Source organism: Schistocerca nitens, chromosome 1, assembly GCF_023898315.1.
Source record: "Schistocerca nitens isolate TAMUIC-IGC-003100 chromosome 1, iqSchNite1.1, whole genome shotgun sequence".
NCBI classification, from domain to species: Eukaryota; Metazoa; Arthropoda; class Insecta; order Orthoptera; family Acrididae; genus Schistocerca; species Schistocerca nitens.
In genome coordinates this window covers 178498793-178518298 of record NC_064614.1, presented here as the reverse complement: position 1 = coordinate 178518298, position 19506 = coordinate 178498793, and the positions used below count along the sequence as shown (strand labels likewise).

At 44.4% G+C, this 19506-nt stretch overlaps 1 pseudogene; it reads left to right on the top strand.

Annotated features, from left to right (window-relative positions):
- Positions 1 to 8885: 8885 nt before the first annotated feature.
- On the top strand, positions 8886 to 9003 carry LOC126206142 (5S ribosomal RNA; annotated as a pseudogene).
- Positions 9004 to 19506: the final 10503 nt, after the last annotated feature.

Here is a 19506-nt window from a genome sequence, read left to right as displayed (position 1 = left end):
GTCCTTCACGTATTTAACGAGTACGTGCAGCCGGCCTCTGTGGTCGAGCGGTTCTAGGCGCTTCAGTCCGGAACCGCGGTGCTGCTACGGTCGCAGGTTCGAATCCTGCCTCAGGCATGGATGTGTGTGTTGTCCTTAGGTTAGTTACACTTAAGTAGTTCTAAGTCTAGGGGACTGGTGACCTCAGATGTTAAGTCCCATAGTGCTTGGAGCCAATTGGACCATTTCTTGGCCCGCATCTCGTGGTCGTGCGGTAGCGTTCTCGCTTCCCACGCCCGGGTTCCCGGGTTCGATTCCCGGCGGGGTCAGGGATTTTCTCTGCCTCGTGATGGCTGGGTGTTGTGTGCTGTCCTTAGGTTAGTTAGGTTTAAGTAGTTCTAAGTTCTAGGGGACTTATGACCACAGCAGTTGAGTCCCATAGTGCTCAGAGCCATTTGAACCATTTCTTGAGTAAGTACATCGGTGTGCCAATGTTGCTAATAATGGTGGAGAAAGGCATTTCATCTTAGTGAATATTTGGCAGCCCACAAACTCATGGTGTGATTGGTGCTCTCAGTCGCAGCTTCATAACAGCATGACCCGGTAAGCCAGATACTTGGAAAAGCGATATAGCAGCGGAAAGAGACTATCAGGATGATGCGACCATTGTGTTTACTCCTATTTGTGACGTACTGTCCGGAAAGATAGGACGAATTCTCCGGAAACACCAAGTGAAGATAGTGTTCTGACCAGCACCTGAAACATAGATATTGCTTGGTAGTGTCAAAGGGATCTCGAACTTCGGAAATCCTGGTTTATCAGTTACCCTACTAATGTGGCAAGATGTACACTGTCCAGTATCATTATCGCTACCATCTGGCAAAAGCTTCAATAACCAACTTTTGTAGCGCAGAACGCTGCGATATTTTCAGGAAGAGACTCAATGAGGTTCTGAAAGGTACCGATAGGGATGCGGAGTCCTGTCAACATTAGTGCTGTTGGCAGCGCTAGGTTTCTTGACTGAGGATCGCGAACAGCCAGATCGAGTTGGTCCCACCGATTCTCGATTGGGTTTCAATCCGTAGAGATTGGTGGCCAGGGGAGTATGGTAACCTTACCCCGGTGTCCTTCGACCCACACAGATATACTGAAAGCTGTGTGACATGTTGCACTGTTCTGCTGGTAGATGTCGTCATGCCAAGGAAAAACACCACTGCACGTAGGGGCGGACATGATTCGTAAGAAGAGATGCATATTTGTGTTGATCCACTGTGCCTTCCACAATGACGAGATCACCCAGGGAATGACATGAAAAGATTCTACAGACGATAATCCCCCCTTCTCCAGCTTTCATCCTTCCGACCATTGTTGCAGAGCCGTACACGCCATGGGCGATCTGTCCATTGATGCCCAAAATGTGGTTCAACTGAAAAGGCCAGTTGTCGCCATTCAGTGGAAGTTCAGTTGTGGTACTGGCATGCAAATTCCTGCCTTCGTAGCTGATGAACAGCAGTGAACATGCCCCTACTATGCATCCCATACACAGCAACATTCACTTAACGCTCGTTGAGGACATACTGTTGGTAGCCATAAGGTTTATGTGGGCAGTCAATTTCTCAATAGGTGCACGTCTATATGCCCATACACATCCACCATCTGACCCACAGTTGGCTCAGCGTCGGTTATGGATAGTGCCATTTTTCCATTCAAGGAACACTTTGATCATAGCAGCACACAATTTACAAACAATGCGATTTCGTAAACGCTTCCACCCTGGATACAAAAGCCAATTATCATGCACTTTCAGACGTCTGACAATCCATTTCCACATTACAACAAAGACTGCACTGTTTTCCGTGGCTCCCTCCACTTCCAGTACTGCCACCTAACGTTTGTGAGTAGTTATTGCACGTTGACGTCGAACATAGGTGGTGGTGACAATGTGACTGGACCATATACATAGGTAGGTCAGACTACGCACACTAGCTAAAATCGTCCCTGAGAGCGACTCACCAGATTTCAGCAGCCTAACAAGTCCTCAGTCACGTAAGATTGTCCATCAGAATCATTGGAGATGTAACAAGACCATATTGAGGCTCTAATACAGACGTCTAACTTCTGGGATTCCTCATTAAAGAACTTTCGAGATTCGAGTAAGGGACTCACTGGTCAATTTTAATACGGGCTACATGCGTTGTAAGGAGTGGGAAATCACAATTAGATTAAGAACAGGAAGGACACTTCGCACAAAGAACTGACTGTGAGGACAAGCAGTGGTGCCGCCAGAAGGTATATCTGGGAAATAACCTAGGTTGGAGCAAAGTGTCAGTGGGATGAGTGGGAGCATGAATATGCTGGGAGTCGATGGCGGCTACAGGTGAAAATTGTAGGGTGGAAGGGGGGGGGGGGTGGAACCGAGTGACAAAAGCGGCGCACCGGCCCCAAAGTGGCCAGTTCATCAGCATAATCAGCTCACCTGATGATGGCAACATGTTCACTTGCCATAAAATTGTGCCTATTGAACGCTGACATACGGACTGTCAACCGTGAACTATTTCGTCATGAAGTACGCCGATAGAAGCTGAAGATTCACGTTTTCCTTCGAGATTTTCTGCTGTCGCTGGTAATCTACGCGAAAACCGTATGTGCTATCCTGCTTCATTAAGACCACCGGAGTGGACCAAGGACACTCTGAGTTTTCAATGATGTCACCATGAAGCATCTTCTCCATCACTTTCTGAATTATCCTCCCTTCAGCCCGCAACACTGTTTGTGACCCCTGGTTAATTGGTCGATGATACCTAGCGTTGATACGATGATTTATCGTGGGCTGCTTGGTCTGCCTTTTCTCTGTATTTCAAATCATCTGATAACTTACGCAGGGTGACCGTTACTCGCCAACTCTTTCCTGAGTGAGACCAGATCCTGTTCGTAGATCGACTTTGTCTGTAGTGGTAAAGGTGCACGGTTCTTTTTTGATGACAGTAAGTGGACCTCCTGGGCTGTTTTGGCTGTCCCTAGGCACTTAGTGATTGGTTCTGGCTGCTTGTGACAGTGTCCCAGACTTTTCATTGGTCACGCGCAGTGCTCATGACCGTCTTTGGCATGTAGATTTCTTTTGTGAGTCTAAGCAGCTTTTCGCTATCGACATAAGCTTCACAGTTTAACAGCGTATCTCCACTGGAGTGAAACTCGCCTCATTAATGATGGTGGGATAGCAACCTATTCAATAGCGCAGAGCAGTCTTTGTTAAGTGTACTTGTTGGAATGGCTTAGTCAATGTGGACCTCTAATCTTCCACAGTCCACGACTACTTGCGATGATCGCAATAAATCCCATACAAGAATAACATTGTGACTACATTCTCTTAAAAGGACAGATGCGAAGAACTGTATTCTGTCATTGACAGTTATTTTTGACATATATGTTCCTGCCTGCGAGTGTTTTTCCCATTTACGACGTGCAATTGCTTTTGTTACCCGGATAACAGTATTTAGTGTTCCTTAGCTGGCTATAATAAGCATTCGACTTGACAGAAAAGTAAGTCCCTGAGTCGACTAGCACCGCGAATGATTTACTTTGCCGGCCAGAGTGGCCGAGCGGTTCTAGGCGCTACAGTCCGGAACCGTGCGACCGCTACGGTCGGAGGTTCGAATCCTGCCTCGGGCATGGATGTGTGTGATGTCCATAGGTTGGTTGGGTTTAAGTAGTTCTAAGTCTAGGGGACTGATGACCTCAGAAGTTAAGTCCCATAGTGCTCAGAGCCATTTGAACCATTTGATTGACTTTCGATAATGATGTCGATTAGATTTCCTGTAATTTTGCTAAATGTCGACGATGGAGAACTATCATGCGTGGTGCCCTCCTCTCCGTACATTGTCTCCTAGTTTGTTTTTCTGAATTCGGTGACTACGCGAGCAGCTGGTACCTCTGTACGGTGATGGGTAGCAGCTACAATGTGTTGGGGAGCAGCTACAGCCTGTGTACGGCGATGAGCTTCAACCCCCAGGTCGATTATAAGCGTCTGGAGTTGCCTGGTTTGAATAGCGCTGTTGTGATGATTGATGAAATGCGGCGTAGCTGTCTTCAAACACTCGCCCTTTTCCTTTGCAGCAGCGCACATCGCATTTAGAACGTCCATAGTGGAAGTATAATGGCGTGTTGTCGTCCGTCCTCCAAATGTGTGTGCTTTTGCGAGGCGTTTTATTCGGGCAGAAGTTGGTTGTAATTGTGTTGGTCGGAAGCTGGGCTGCCGTGTGACGGCTGACAGATAAACTCGAATTGACCGAGTGCATTCGACATGTGGTGTAAATTGGCGCCTAAGACCGGTACAGCTCCACATACTCTATTACCTACAGACAAATGGGGCCGATGCCCACCACCACTCTCTCCTGTATTCTCTGTCCACATTTGTAACTGTATTACCCAGGTGTATCCTTTACCTTACTATCCAGCGCAAGAGAGAAACATGGCCACAGCGGTATGCCGCAACTGCCTTGGAAACGTGAGGAATCGTCCGACTCTTCTTCTCTTACATTTTCTCGATACGCTGGTAGTACTTCATGAATGTTTCTGTTGTCGTGAAACTATTTAACGAATAATCTGCGACTCCTTGCATAAAATGTCGATTCCTCTGTAATTCGGATTTATAGCGTGGAAAACGGCCGAAACCTTCTGTATGTATGACTGTCGTTTCATAACGACTTTGCGTTCTGTTCTTCAGTTGCTCTTGAGCTAAAAAGACTTGCTGCTTATTGTCACCAAATGGTTTCTTCAGTTCAGCCTGGAATTTGTCCCAGCTAGTAAGCTTCTCTTCGTTGTTTTCTAACAACTGCTGGGCCGGGCGGTCCAGGTAAAAGTACCCGTTTGCCAGACACATCATGTCATCCCACCCGTTGTACTTGGCGAATCCTTTCACCCATTTTCTCGTGCTCTGACCAGCCTCCACGGGAAACACTGATGGTTGCCTGACGTGCAACTGATGTACTACTGGCTTGGAGTCCACTAGTCTCCTGAATATGTGGTCAGTGGGAAAGATTTACAGCTTGTAATCCGGTTCCAGGCCATGTGGACGACGGCTTTCACGTTGTCTAATTGGAACCAAGGTGAAGCAGGTGTCCGTCACACTCTGTTCCAAACCCGGAAGCACGGTCGTCATTGTCGCACAGCACTTAGAGCGGAAAGCACGACTGACGCCAACGTACCCTCAGAACAGAAACGACGTGGATGGATGGGCGTAGCGGGAGGGAGCAAGTGCATCGTGTTCGGCAAGAACGTTTTCGAGGAAGTGCACTCTACTGGGAGTGTTACGTTCGCGTGGCAGTTCCGTGGGCTGTGAAGGCAGGCAGCAATTTTCCAATGGTCACTATTCTGGTGGTCATGCCATATATATATTTCCAGAAAAGGAAGATGACCTTCTGGAAGCGATGGTATCACTGTTCCGAACTCTGCATTTGTATTGCCGTAGTGGGTCAGAGGTAGCTTGAAACTGTATTTTAAATAATTGACTTCGCCTAGTTTGTCTCCAGCTATGTAGAATGTGACATTGTTTAAGATTGCACGTGAGCGATTTGTTTTAAGTCCATGTGTTTTATTTGTACTGAAAATTGAAGGGAACCTTGGTGTGTTCTAGTACGACCCAAATGGAGTGCTAAGTTTCAACCACGGTTACGTCAGTGGGCGGTTGTTCCGCTGGGTGTATATGAGGTGCTATTTACTTGTGAGCTCACTGATGGACCTGTGGTAAACAGTACGATATTGAAGCTTAATTTTCTTGTTTTAATGTTTCGAATTTGATGCGTAGCATGCTGCGCAGCATTTCAAGTCCTGGTGATCTAAATTTGTGACCTAGCTAATATTTTATTGCAAATTATTCTTTGAAGCCACTACGGCGGCTCTTAGCAAACTCTCCGGTTTTGGCAATTCCCGACTTTAAGTATATATTTATGGTTCAAACGGATGCCTCTAATTCGAGACTTGCGGCTGTTATCTTGCGGGACCATCAGGGTGAGCGACATTTGATCGCTTACGCGTCGGGTGGACTGCTTGGTGAACTTAAGTATCTGATGTATGAGTGGTTGGCTTTGGCGGTCAGTTTCGCTCTGGAGAAGCTTAGGTTTTATCTGGAATACAGGGAGCTCACTTTAGAAGCAGACGACCAGGCACTTAGCTGGATTTTGGGCTGCCCCAGGAAAAGGTTTATTGTGCGGTGGGCTGTCCGCGTTTCCGCCTTCTGGTTTACGGTCGAGCATATTGGAGGTCTGGAGAACGGTGTCGCAGATGCATTAAGCCGCGTAGTTCAAGAAGACAACTATGTGTGCAATGACGGTAAAACCCAGTAGGTTGCTCGGGTGTAGAGCATCTTGTTAGAGGTGCCAGATATGCTTGGTGACATTAAAAGGAAGCAGGAAAGGGACTTCTTGATTTCCTCAATTAAGGGAAGGTTACTTGCGAGGGGGCAGGAGAGCAGGTTTTCCGGTTTTCGTAAATAAAGGTATAGTCTGTTGAAACAAGCCGGTCAACAATAATTTTAAAATTCGTTTACCTAAGGAGTTGGTACTTCCAATATTCTATTATTTCTATAGTTTCTTGCTGGGCAAGTACTTATGTGATTACAAAAGTCTTATTAAGATTCAAGAGCATGTAACTTGGCCTTCCATTCATATGGATATTAGACGTTTACTAGGAGAGTGCGAATCATGTGAAGTTACCAAATCCAGCCCCAACTCAATACGGTAGAGCCGTCCCATGGATAGGGTCTTTATTGATTATGTTGGGTCCCTTCCTCGTACTCTCGGGGGGGAAATGTTATAACCTTGTAATGATGGATGCCTTCTCTAGGTTTACTTAGTTAATTCCATGCTCTAGGGTAGCTGCTCCCTTGTCTGTTTTTCATCTCTCCAAAATATTTGGTCCGCTCACGTGCTTGGTGAGCGACAGTACTCCCACCTCTATTTCTGAGTAAGAAGCATTATTTTGAGAACGCTGTCTGTCACATTGCCAATCACTTCTTATCTCCAGCCGTCCTTCATGGGCCGAGCGGTTCTAGACGCTACAGTCTGGAACCGCGCGACCGCTACGTCGCAGGTTCGAATCCTGCCTCGGGCATGGGTGTGGTTGATGTCCTTAGGTTAGTTAGGTTTAAGTAGTTCTAAGTTCTAGGGGCTGATGACCTAAGAAGTTAAGTCCCATAGTCGACCTCGTCTGTTGACTGAGAGACCGCCTTCAGTAGAGGGTGATTATAAGGTGTAATAGGCAGACATATATCCATTTTTCGTCCTTCATGGAAAGGGTGAACAGAAATCTTAAATCTGCATTAACTATATTTCGCACTGGTCGCGGAAGAAATGAGACACGTCAACTCAATTTCGCCTTCAATCCGCTCAGCATGCAGGGATTACGACAACGCCTGCCTCCTTAAAGTTTGCTTACCCACTCAATTCTCCACTGGCCAATGTATGATCCATAAATGAGACCGTTCCTGATAAGGTAACCCCTCAAATTATCGAAATTAATTGTAGTAGGGCCAGGCAAGCAGTCGGGTCGTTACAATCAAGGGAGACGCCAATTTAAGGCCAAGGCTATGGTGATCGTATTCTTAATGGCAACTTCAATGTTGCTACGAAAGGTTGAGCTGGGGTCTATGAAAGTTGGTCCCCCGTTTTTAGATCCCATGAGAGGTTCTTGAGTCCCGTCAACCTCTTGGTTCATAGTCTGGCTACCAGGAAGATAAGTCAGGTAAGGTAAGCTCGTACCATCCCACATTCCACTGAAAAGATTGGGGGGGGGGGGCAATTTCTCGTTTTTGTGAGAGAGGATGCGACTTCGTGGCTCGTTTCGAGTCGATTTCGCTGCTTGCCTATCACTGGTTCACTGCCGTGTGATTAGACTAGGTGCCCCCCCCCCCCCCCCTTCGGGGCCAAAAGGTAAGCTAAGCTAAGGACAGTTGGCGTAGCGGCATTAGCCCGAGTTTGGTGAGACCGTTTACGACAAGTGCTACTGGGCATGTTGCACGACGGTGATATCTCCGTGGGCTGTTGGGACTGGCAGCATTTTTGTAGTGGTCACTATACTCGTGGTCGTGTAGTATTTGGTTGAGCGCTGTCCAATGGGTAGAACTGATTTTTGGCGCCTTCCGTTTGTCCATTAAAGCAATATTAATGGAGAATTTAGCCGCTCCCCTGGAAGCGAAGGTATTACTGTCCGTAACTCTAAATCCAAGTACTATACTGTAATTGCTTCCTTCTGTATTTGTATTGCCAGTGTGGCTACGAGCTAGATTGACATTGTATTTTAAATGATTGACTTCACTTGCTTTGGTTCGATCTATCTGTAATGTAACATTGTTTAAATTTACATGTGTTTGAAATTCATGCAATTATTTGTACGGAAAATTGATGGAAAGCTTGGTGTGTTCTAGTATTATCCACGTGGAATTAAGTTTAAACTACGGTTACGTCACTGGACAGTTGTTCCGCTGGGTGAATATGACTTCTCGTGGGCTCACTCCTGGAACTGTGATAAACTGTAAACTATTGAAGCTTAATTTGCCTTGTTTGTTTTTCTTTTTTTTTCTAAAAATTAATCGTGGTAATTCATATGGGACCAAACTGCTGAGATCATCGGTCCCTAAGCTTACTTACTATTTCATCTAACTTAAACTACCTTTCGCTAAAGGTAACACACATACCCATGCCCGAGGGAGGACTCGAACCTCCGACGGGATCAGCCGCGCAAACCGTGACAAGGGACCTCAGACTGCACGGCTACCCTGCGGGGCTGCCTTGCTTTTGATGTGTAGCATGCAACACAGCATATCTGGTCTTGGTAATGTAAATATGTGATCTACCTGATATTCTATTGTAATTTATATATTTAATATTTCTGTAAATTTCTTGCGCTGTCTAGTCAGCGGCCTTGCCGCAGTGGTAACACCGGTTCCCGTCAGATCACCGAAGTTAAGCGCTGCCGGGCTGGGTTAGCACTTGGATGAGTGAGCATCCGGTCTGTCGAGCGCTGTTGGCAAGCGGGGTGCACTCAGCCCTTGTGAGGCAAACTGAGGAGCTACTTGATTGAGAAGTAGCGGCTCCAGTCTCTGAAACTGACGTACGGCCGGGAGAGTGGTGTACTGACCACATTCCCCTCCATATCCGCATCCATTGACGCCTGTGGGTGAGGATGACACGGTGGCTGTTCGGTACCTTTGGGCTTTCGTTGCCTGTGCGGGAGGAGTTTAATTTTTTTACTCAGCCGATTAGTTGCATTTTATCGTGTTTGTAACATTGTTCATATTATTGACGTTTCAAGGCAGTAAGGCCAAGATACATTGGTCGATTACTTGCATTTGTGTCAGTCCCAAACGTAGTGGACCGGTGCAAGATTTGCTAAAGAAAATTTAACATTCATACTGTAGTTCCAATTTGGCCTACCCCTCTGTGCAACTAACGCAAGTTTGTGGTATCTCGACTAACCAGTATTGTATCCTAGCTCTGCTTCCCATCCTAGTTGTTAATATACTTGATAGCATGGGGCTACCTCTCTTGCGTTAATAGTCCTTGCATGGTTCGCTGAGTGGGTCGCGCTGACCAGTCCTGACATCTATGATCCGGAAGGGACACCTAGACGTTGGGCGACACGCGTTGTGGCATGTAACCATACCAGAGAGACTCCGTCTGTTTATTTTGGCTGTTGTAACTAGTCCACATAACTAACTAACAAGGTTAAGTTGTTGTTCGCTGTGGTTGGAAACTGGTCTTTGATCTTTAATAGCCGGCCGAAGTGGCCGTGCGGTTAAAGGCGCTGCAGTCTGGAACCGCAAGACCGCTACGGTCGCAGGTTCGAATCCCGCCTCGGGCATGGATGTTTGTGATGTCCTTAGGTTAGTTAGGTTTAACTAGTTCTAAGTTCTAGGGGACTAATGACCTCAGCAGTTGAGTCCCATAGTGCTCAGAGCCATTTCTGATCTTTAATATTTCGCGTAATAACAGAAACTTATTTACTTTTCATGTTGCAACAAGATGTTTTCTGCACTTTCTATAATATAAATGCTGTACCTCATAGGGTGGTCAGTAACACCACCGCGTGGTCTTGAAAGAATAGAGTAACGCTAAACTACAACACAATGCATTGCATACAGTTTCTGACATGAAACTTCATTGTCCCAAGGACGTCAGTTTTTTAAGTCTACCATTCCAAATTTTTAGGTCTAGGCGTAGGCGGAAGGCTTTCTTGGAAGTACCACATTCAAGATGCTCAGGAGAAATCGACTCCTGCTATCGTTACTATATCTGACAATGGATCGAGATGGCCTATTTGCTTATGTTCCCTCTTTCTGGTATAATGTTAGCTTTTGCGAGAACTTTGCATTCCTCAAGAACGTTCTTGGCTCAGAGAAAGGCTATTAGATGCATCAGCGCTGTCAGAACACAATTTCCTGTAGGGCATTTGAAATATGGTTTTGCAGGATATAGCAGATCATGTTATGGTTGTGGAAAGGGGCCAAAATCAGTTACTGTCAGTTGGACAAAACACACAAACTTTATTTTCCTAAGACATTTAACCACACATACCCTTAAAAGGATTCAAAACAATACGCCCGAAAGCCTGAACACAAGTTATTACAATTGGTTTAAAGGATACACGCGGCTGAAGGCCTTATTTAAAAAAAAATTACGTAAAGGGGCCACACACTTGACACAGAAGAACTGAGGGCTTAAGGGTTGGGTTGGGTTGGTTTGGGGGAAGAGGCCAAACAGCGAGGTCATCGGTCTCATCAGATTAGGGACGGATGAGAAAGGACGTCGGCCGTGCCCTGTCAAAGGAACCATCCCGGCATTTACCTGAAGCGATTTAGGGAAATCACGGAAAACCTAAATCAGGATGGTCGGACGGACACGAGTTTGAACCGTCGTCCTCCCGAATGCGAGTCCAGTGTACTAACCACTGCGCCACCTCGCTCGGTGAGGGCTTAAGGCCTGGATAACAAGAATTTCAGATAGAGAAGAAAATTTTAAAAGGTTTTAAACAAGTTAATTTTCAAATTTTAATTTGAGACGGCTGAAGGCCTAATGTTAAAATATTTCACGTAAAAGTTCGGATGAAGGCTACATACTGAACTCAAGGCTTAAGGCCTGCGTAATAAGGATTTTCAATAGAGCAAAATACCATTTTTTTTAAGAAAACAATTAACTTAAGCAAGAATCTTCAATGTTTTAATTTAAGACGGCTGAAGGCCTTATCTAAAAAATCTCTCATGTAAAAGCTCAGCCGAAGGCCACATACTGAACATTTAAGAACTGGAGGCTTAAGGCCTGACTAACAAAGATTTCAAATAGAGCAAAATCTTGTGTTTTTTTTTAAATAAGTTTTAAACCAATCAATCTTGAAACCTTAATTTAAGTCGGCTGAAGGCCTTACTTTAAAACTGAAACAAACTAAATTAATAGACAGCTGAAGGCCTATCACAGTACTGGAGATTAAAAGAAAATCACAATCTAAAAACAATATAACAATGGTGCTTAGAAGTATTCCAAGGGTCGGCCTGAGGAGGTAACTCTAATATAAGTTTAGGTGAGATAGGCAGTCAGGAGTAAGAATAAATAATCGGATGGCAACCCGACCCAGGGACGGCTGAAGGCCTGACCAACAATCTAATCAATTCCCTTCTGCCCGACCAATGGCATGCCAACAGAAAATATCAGCGAGGACGAAGATACCAGCTGCACCAGGTCTTGAAAACTGGCGACTAAATACAGTCAAGGCACAATAACCACTCAAAGATATGAACAACACCAAGGCTGTCGAATTACATGCCATGCTGGACAGCATCAACACGGCGAGGAAAAACACACTACTGGAAAACTACGCTAACGACCAGGCCAGGCATCTGGAACGTTAACGGCCACAAGGCAGAAAATACCGCTGGTGCACTTTACTAATAAGTAACAACCAATTCAATAGTTAAACACGATACAGGAAAACGACTGCATAATTTCGCCGACTGCAACACACCATTTGTTGCTTGCGGGAACGGCCCAGGAAGCAATAACCAACAATGAATGAAGAGATGTCACAGCAGTTGAGGTTTCATAACGAGTTAATTGATGACTCAACTTCAGTGTCCAGGTTCAGTGGGCGACGAAATTTGCAGCTCGTGCTGTGTGCACGCTGACAGCGGCCCCGGCCTGACCTTGCGCTGCGGACACATCCTCACTGCTCTGTCCCAACTGACCAACTGCCTGCAGCATGCAGACAGCATTAAAATAGCTGTTCAGTCAAACCACACAAGCTACACATGGTTCCACGAAACACTTCCACAAATAACTCTAACAATACTAAAAATAGTTCAAATCGCTCTAACGACTAACGGGCTTAACATCTGAGGTTATCAGTCCCCTAGAACTTAGAACTACTTAAACCTAACTAACCTAAGGACAATACACATCCAAGCCCGAGGCAGGATTCGAACCTGTGACCGTAGCAGCAGCGCAGTTCCGGCTGGAGCGCCTAGAACTGCTTGGTCACAGCAGCCGGCACTAAAACCAGTGACTGGAACAACAAGCACGAATCACAAGTCGACAAACACGGAGAACTCAGAAGCGGTCGGCCGTCAAATACACATCGTCTGATGAGACGACCGACCGAACGACCAACCGAGGTCGTCCCCACCCAAGTCATGTGTGTCGGCAACCGTCGGCCGAGTCATGGCTGTCCGGAGCTCACTGTTAATCCGTCCCGACTCAGCTCCCGACACACGACGACTCGGAAATACTAGCAGGCGCTCCAAAGATAGTACGATAGCGCTCTTATCGATAAGCGCTGCTGCTGTCACTCACGGACAAGCTAGCCAGCAACTTAGTGACGCCGGTAAATCGAATAGGAAACGAGGTGGCAGTACCGTAAACACAAGATGACAAGCAATAAACGACATGAACACGTGCCGCACACGGCTCACTGTTATTTTGTCATTCGAGATTATAACTCTGGCACTCCTGTACATGCATTCCGTCATGGGACTTGTTGTTGATGACACTGATTCATTCACAAGAAACTGCAACATTCAAATGGTTCAAATGGCTCTGAGCACTATGGGACTCAACTACTGAGGTCATTAGTCCCCTAGAACTTAGAACTAGTTAAACCTAACTAATCTAAAGACATCACAAACATCCATGCCCGAGGCAGGATTCGAACCTGCAACCGCAGCGGTCTTGCGGTTCCAGACTGCAGCGCCTTTAACCGCACGGCCACTTCGGCCGGCAAACTGCAACATTGATTCAAAGAAAACTAGAGGGTAAAACAAGGTGCAGTGGTGGTACATTTCTTGAAGCGTTTTACAGAAAGGTGTGCGCTATTCTATAATTCGCGCTTTCAATGGGATTCCAGCAGAAATGTTCAACTTTAAAAGTGAGTATTCAAATCCAAGTTAAAAAATGGTTCAAATGGCTCTGAGCACTATGGGACTTAACTACTGTGGTCATCAGTCCCCTAGAACTTAGAACTACTTAAACCTAACTAACCTAAGGACAATACACATCCATGCCCGAGGCAGGATTCGAACCGAGGCAGGATTCGAACCTGCGACCGTAGCAGTCGCGCGGTTCCGGACTGAGCGCCTAGAACCGCTAGACCACCGCGGCCGGCCTCAGATCCAAGTTGAAACGTTTCCTTGTGGTACATTTCAACTCCGTACAGCAGTTCGTGACAGTGGTTGAGAACTTTCTCTCGACGTTTTCATTTTTTTTTTTAATCCTTTGATTTATACCAGGAAAAGAATGAAGAAGATAATACCAGTGGAAGAGGAATAAAGAGGAGGAGAAAGTGGAAGTGGATGAGAGCAAGTAATAATGAGCGAGTCTATGACAATGACAACGAGGACGAAAGAGGCAGTGACAGTGAGAAGATACAGCAGGAATGGGAAGTAATGTATGAGATAGTAACAGTAAGAGAGCAAGAGGGAGACAGTGACAGTGTGAGGATACAGTATTAACAGGACAGAACGAAATAGGCGGTGGCTGTTGGACAGGAGGCAGTGAGAGGCACACAGAGAGATAACGACGATGAACTGGGTGGAAGAATAAATAAGGATGGGTAACAGGTAGTTGATGGGTATGAGCGATGGAGTAGTGGGTGTGAGCGAGTTAACAGCTACGGTAGCTTGCGGGAGTGAAAAGTGAGCAGCATACTAAAAAGAGTAGGAATATGTTAGAGTACGAAAATTTTTAAAGGTGCTAAGAAAGGTAGAACGAGGCAGCTTGTACCCCACTTTTCAATCAATCTTTTAAACAGGAGCAGATTCGCCTATTTTGTGCTGCGCTAGGAGTATTTTTCCGCTGATAAATACTGGTAACGAGTCTGTGCTCATGATGCGTTGGTAACGACTGCAATTTCCGTTAAGTGATTCAGTCTGAAGGCGAAAAAAGAAGAAAAAAAGAAAACAGGCGAAAAGGAGTTGTATTTTAAAAGTAGTCTGAGATATTGTGTTTTAGGCAGAATTATAAATATTGCGTGTTCCACATAATTAATTGCTGTATAATACATGGTGGCTGTAATTAAACTTTCGAGGCTTGACACCCCATAAAAAACGTGCTATCGTAGGACAATGAGACCTCGTGGAAACATTTGCAAGGACATATGGTAGAGAAACAACGAACAAACCGTTGAAAGGAAAACTTTTAGTTTCCATATGAGAGGGTAATTTTTGTTAATTGCGTACCATGTTTACGTTCCAGAGCACAAGTTTTGTTCGATGTGAGGACCATCTGTGTCCACAACATTCTGGAACAGCACTAGATATTCCCTTACTGCTGTATTTTTTCGAACGATGGACCATGGAATGTTCAGTTGACGTCATACAGCTCGTGCACTGTTCGAAGATTGCACATTGCGTCCAGCATTCTCACCCAAGGCAACAGTAACTTCTCAAAAACTTGTGACGCAATTGTCCGTCGGCCTGTCCCAGAAGCAGTTCTTAAATTGCCAGTCAAATCGTACTTCCAAATCACGTCCTTCATCCCCGTTTAGGAAAGGGGACCTTTCCGTATTCCTTTAGGTGTTGATACTCGCGAAAAGAAGCAACACTGCTGTTTTTTTGATAAACAAAACTTCTCGAGTAAAGCCCTGTTCACTTTTCCTAGACCCACGTTGACTGCCTGCAGCTATAACGCACACTGGTGGTGTTTTCCAAACCGTATAGGCGCCTTGCTCCCAGTCATGGTACTAGCACTATTAACAAAGCAAATCCTGCAGCGCATACTGTTTAACATCATTCCTGTAAAGTTCAGTATTCATGCGGTAGATAGTTTTCTGTCTAGACCAAGTTTAACTATAACCACGCTGCATATTAAATCTAGTTTTAGGATACTGTTAACATCTCAGCAAAAGATTTTTATGGTGAGTAAAATTGTATAACTTTAAAACTAGTTCCTTGATGTGTGAACGGTTAAGCCGTACTTCGTCATGTACTAACTTTTATCGAGATACGAAGGTCTTTTTACCATGGAATAAGTAATATTTGCAAATGAACTACGTTCCTTAAGTGTCTGAACAATTTTCCCTGTCTCGAAAATGGAAACTTGTGTTAGTTGCCAACAGATTCTAAGTCAAAACCTTTTTAGCTTGTATTGTATGGAACTGGGGACCTAGAAACGACGGAGAGGCTTCGTTCCCGCCGTAGCCCTCATTGGGTCACAACCCCACAACGGGCTACAGCAGTCCACTCAGCCCACCGCAGCCTCACACTGAACCCAGCGTTATGGTGCGGTTCGGCCCCCCAGTGGACCCCCCCCCTGGGAACGTCTCACACCAGACGAGTGAAACCCCAACGTTTGCGTGGGAGAGTAATTATGGTGTACGCGTACGCGGAGAAAGTGTTTCGCAGTAATCGCAGACATAGTGTAACTGAGGCAGAATAAGGGGAACCAGCTCGAATTCACCGAGACAGATTGAAAACCACCTTAAAAACCATCCACAGACTGGCCGGCACACCGAACCTGGACATTAATCCGCAAGGCGGATTTTTGCCGGGGACCGAGACGCATTTCCGCCCGGAAAGCAGTACGTTAGACAGCATGGCTTACCGGGCGGGCTTTTAGCTTTTAACTGGTCTTTGATGATACTTCTTCTTAATTTGATTTCGTGTACTTATTATTGTAGTGTAGTACAGTGATAGTGCAGAACATGCACCATTAAATGCCGTGTTGAGAAGATTTTCTAGATTGCAACACTTTTACATTTGAATAGAACATTTGTTCCTACCTATATGACCATATTGTACTTTTGTAAAAACCTTACTTTTAAGGGGCTCCGGGAAGGCTCAAAATCATGAAAAGTTCAGTTTTTACTTTTTTGCGTTTTCTGAATCTGCAGACTATTACCTTTTAATAGATATATAATTTATTCAATTCCGAAGACTACAACAATTTTAAATTTTTTTTTGAAATGTGTTCTACATGGGCGTGACCCACTGTGGCGCTGTTAAACTGCTGCCAATTGGTGTTATTATTAACGTCCGTGTTCATCAGGTACATATTAGTGATGTGAGATAAAGTATGTGTTGTGGCTAACCTGTGATGGTTCAATATATATCGCTGGTGTGATTGTCGATTGTTTCATGTTTATTTACTCTGTCGTTATCTCAAAAATATTCGTAATTAATTCTGTTTCTTGAGTCTCTGTTTTGTTGAAGTATAATAATGAGTAAAAGTAAAGTTATTAGAAATCCTCTGAAGGCTTTTAAGAAAAGGAGAAATGTTGGAAAGCCAAAGGTATTTAGAAATATGGGAATGAAGATAGGTTCTAACATGGTACGAGCGATGCTTGCTTTAGACAAGGAACGCCTTCGGGCTGCAGACAGGGCTGTAAAGAGTCTAGAAATACAAGCAAGAGTAAACAGGAGGAGGAAAAAGAGGAAGCTGGAGGAGGAGTTTGCAGAGGATGAAGATAATCCATCCTATGGACCTGGAATGCACTAAAAAATTAATCCAACCTTTGTCGCCCGATTCCTAAAACTTTTATTTTCTCATACTAATTACACGTTTTTAAGGATCTACCAAACATATTTGTTTCAAACTTTCAGTAAATGTTACACAGTACCTTCTGCATAATTTAACACAGCCTTTTTCCAAAAAACTGTATATTTTTGAATATATAAATAAAAAATTGCAAAAAAATGTTGTGAATTTTCATTACAATTGAAAAAAAATCATCTTTAATAACTGAACTAAAATTTTGTAAAATCCCTGTGTTAAGTTGTAGCCCATATTCCAATAAATAATCTGTAAAAAGTTCAACTTCCTACCTCAAATACTTTGTGAGGAAAGATGTAATTTATAAGCGTTATTTTAACATTGCAAGTATAGGGCGTTCCGGAGCCCCTTAAGGAGTAATTTTTTTTTATTTCAGAAAAAGGTTGCAGCACACATAAATTGAACGCTATCATTTCGAAATGGAATGAGAAGAATAGATTAAACTTCTACTACAGGGCTGGCCAGAGGCGAAAGTCTGAAAATGTACCAAAGTACCACAGTCTCCCTAGTGTTTGTAAAATATGCCTCGTCGTTTAATAAGTCTTTTTACTGTCACAATATATGAAATTCGTTATTTTGTGGCATAGACTCTGTTCATTTAACATTTCCCTCCTAGACGCCAGGTCAGCTTTGTCAGCTGTCAAAGTTGGCAGTTTTCTTTCAGACATCTTCCATAGCTGTCTTACAATGGATAGCGGTCACATTGAAGCAGACCATGCAGTCTGAATTTCCAGGAGGCAACATACTATTAGTGAAGCGTTGCACTAGAATACATAAGAAAGAAATATGAACGAGCAGAATTAAATTTCAAATAGAAAATGCAGTTAGGTAAAGGAAAACGAGTAGTCTTCGAATAAAAAAATTAAAACTACAATTCAAAAGCTTGAATTCACGATTGGTCATGTACATGAGACTTGTCTGAACAAATAATGTGGCTCTAATGAGTTTGCAATCGGTTCGTGTTCTTGCGGGAATGCAGGTGAGTAGAATTCATTGCATATATACGTAAATTCGATTATCACAATCAGAAATAAATATTTTACCTTTAGCGAACAAATATGTATTGAACAGTCTATAAATTAAATTATCGGAGTATGCTCTGCGAATTGCCGAAAATGTACATATACGCTATACTCGTAAATGAAAAGTGTTATTACTAAATCCGGTTGCTATATGGTGAATCCTGAAGCTTCCTTTTCCGAATACTGTCGTTGTCTTCTAAATAAATGATTTATTCACCTGGTGAAACCTTGAAGGAAGGGGAAAAAGCAGCCAGAAGCATTAAATATCCGACTTGTGGCTGTTTTTTTAGACACAAGTACTCAGCTCCACTGATAGTAAATTAGTGTTTCCATGGTATAATAAGTTAATGACCGTTCCTTTCAGTAAGGAATACACCGTCAGTATTAAGTAATAAATTAAACAGGTTGAATGATTTGGTGGCAAATGCACCGGCAGGGTACGCCAAGTGATTTACTACAAACACATGCAAAGAAAGGGAATCGATTATTATTCTCGTAGAGATACAAATCATATCTCTTACCAAAAAACCGTATATTTTTCACCTATTCCGTAGCATCTTATGATAAAAGTGACACATTTCCTGTCCACACTTGGTAATGGCTGCCCTCTTAACTGCAGCAAAGCATAGCATTGAAGAACCCAGTTGTTTCCAGAATGAGATTTTCACTCTGCAGCGGAGTGTGCGCTGATATGAACCCAGTTGTTTGCTGAGGTGGGCGTCTGGCAACAGGACTACAGCGCCTGTCAGTGCGTCAGCTGCAGGCCTCCAAGTTGTAGCTATGACGTAGTTTTGGCAGACAGCGGAGGTGTATCTAGCCGTAATGCAGACAAGCACTTCTCAGAAGACGGACAGTGCTCTACAACAATTTCTACGCTCCATGAAATGAAGTTGTAAGGGAGAACGGAGACCGTTCCCAACTCATCCTCTTCGACAATGTTTGTTTCTGACTTTATGAAAGTTCCTTCTACAGGCTCCGCTAAGATGATAGTCATGTCCCTATTGATTTATAGGTGCAAGTACTAATTTTTGCAGCTGCTTTTAGCGTATACTCTCAGTAGGGTGAATCCTGGGATAGGACCTTCGCAGTATCAAGATGACATCGAAGTGTTGTACAGTGTTATGTAAAAGACTGCAACGATGATACTATCGCAGCGAGACGATGGCTACCGAATGTTGTATGGCACGAATGGCTGAGAGACACCAAGTGGAGGGTTAAGCCTCCGAGGTGGAGGGGGTTTTCATCCGCCGCACACAATGGTCTTATTCCACGCGGGTATAAGAGAGCATTGTCGCATGTGTGTTTGTAGCGTGTAGGTGAGTGTAAAACGAAGCGAGTGTAATGCGATGTTTGTACGATAATGATGAGTGAGGGAAAAGGGTAAAACCTGGTACCGGCACATAGTCTATTACTTTCGAAAAGTGCCGGTCATTGTGGCCGAGCGGTTTTAGGCGCTTCAGTCCGGAATCGCGCTGCTGCTA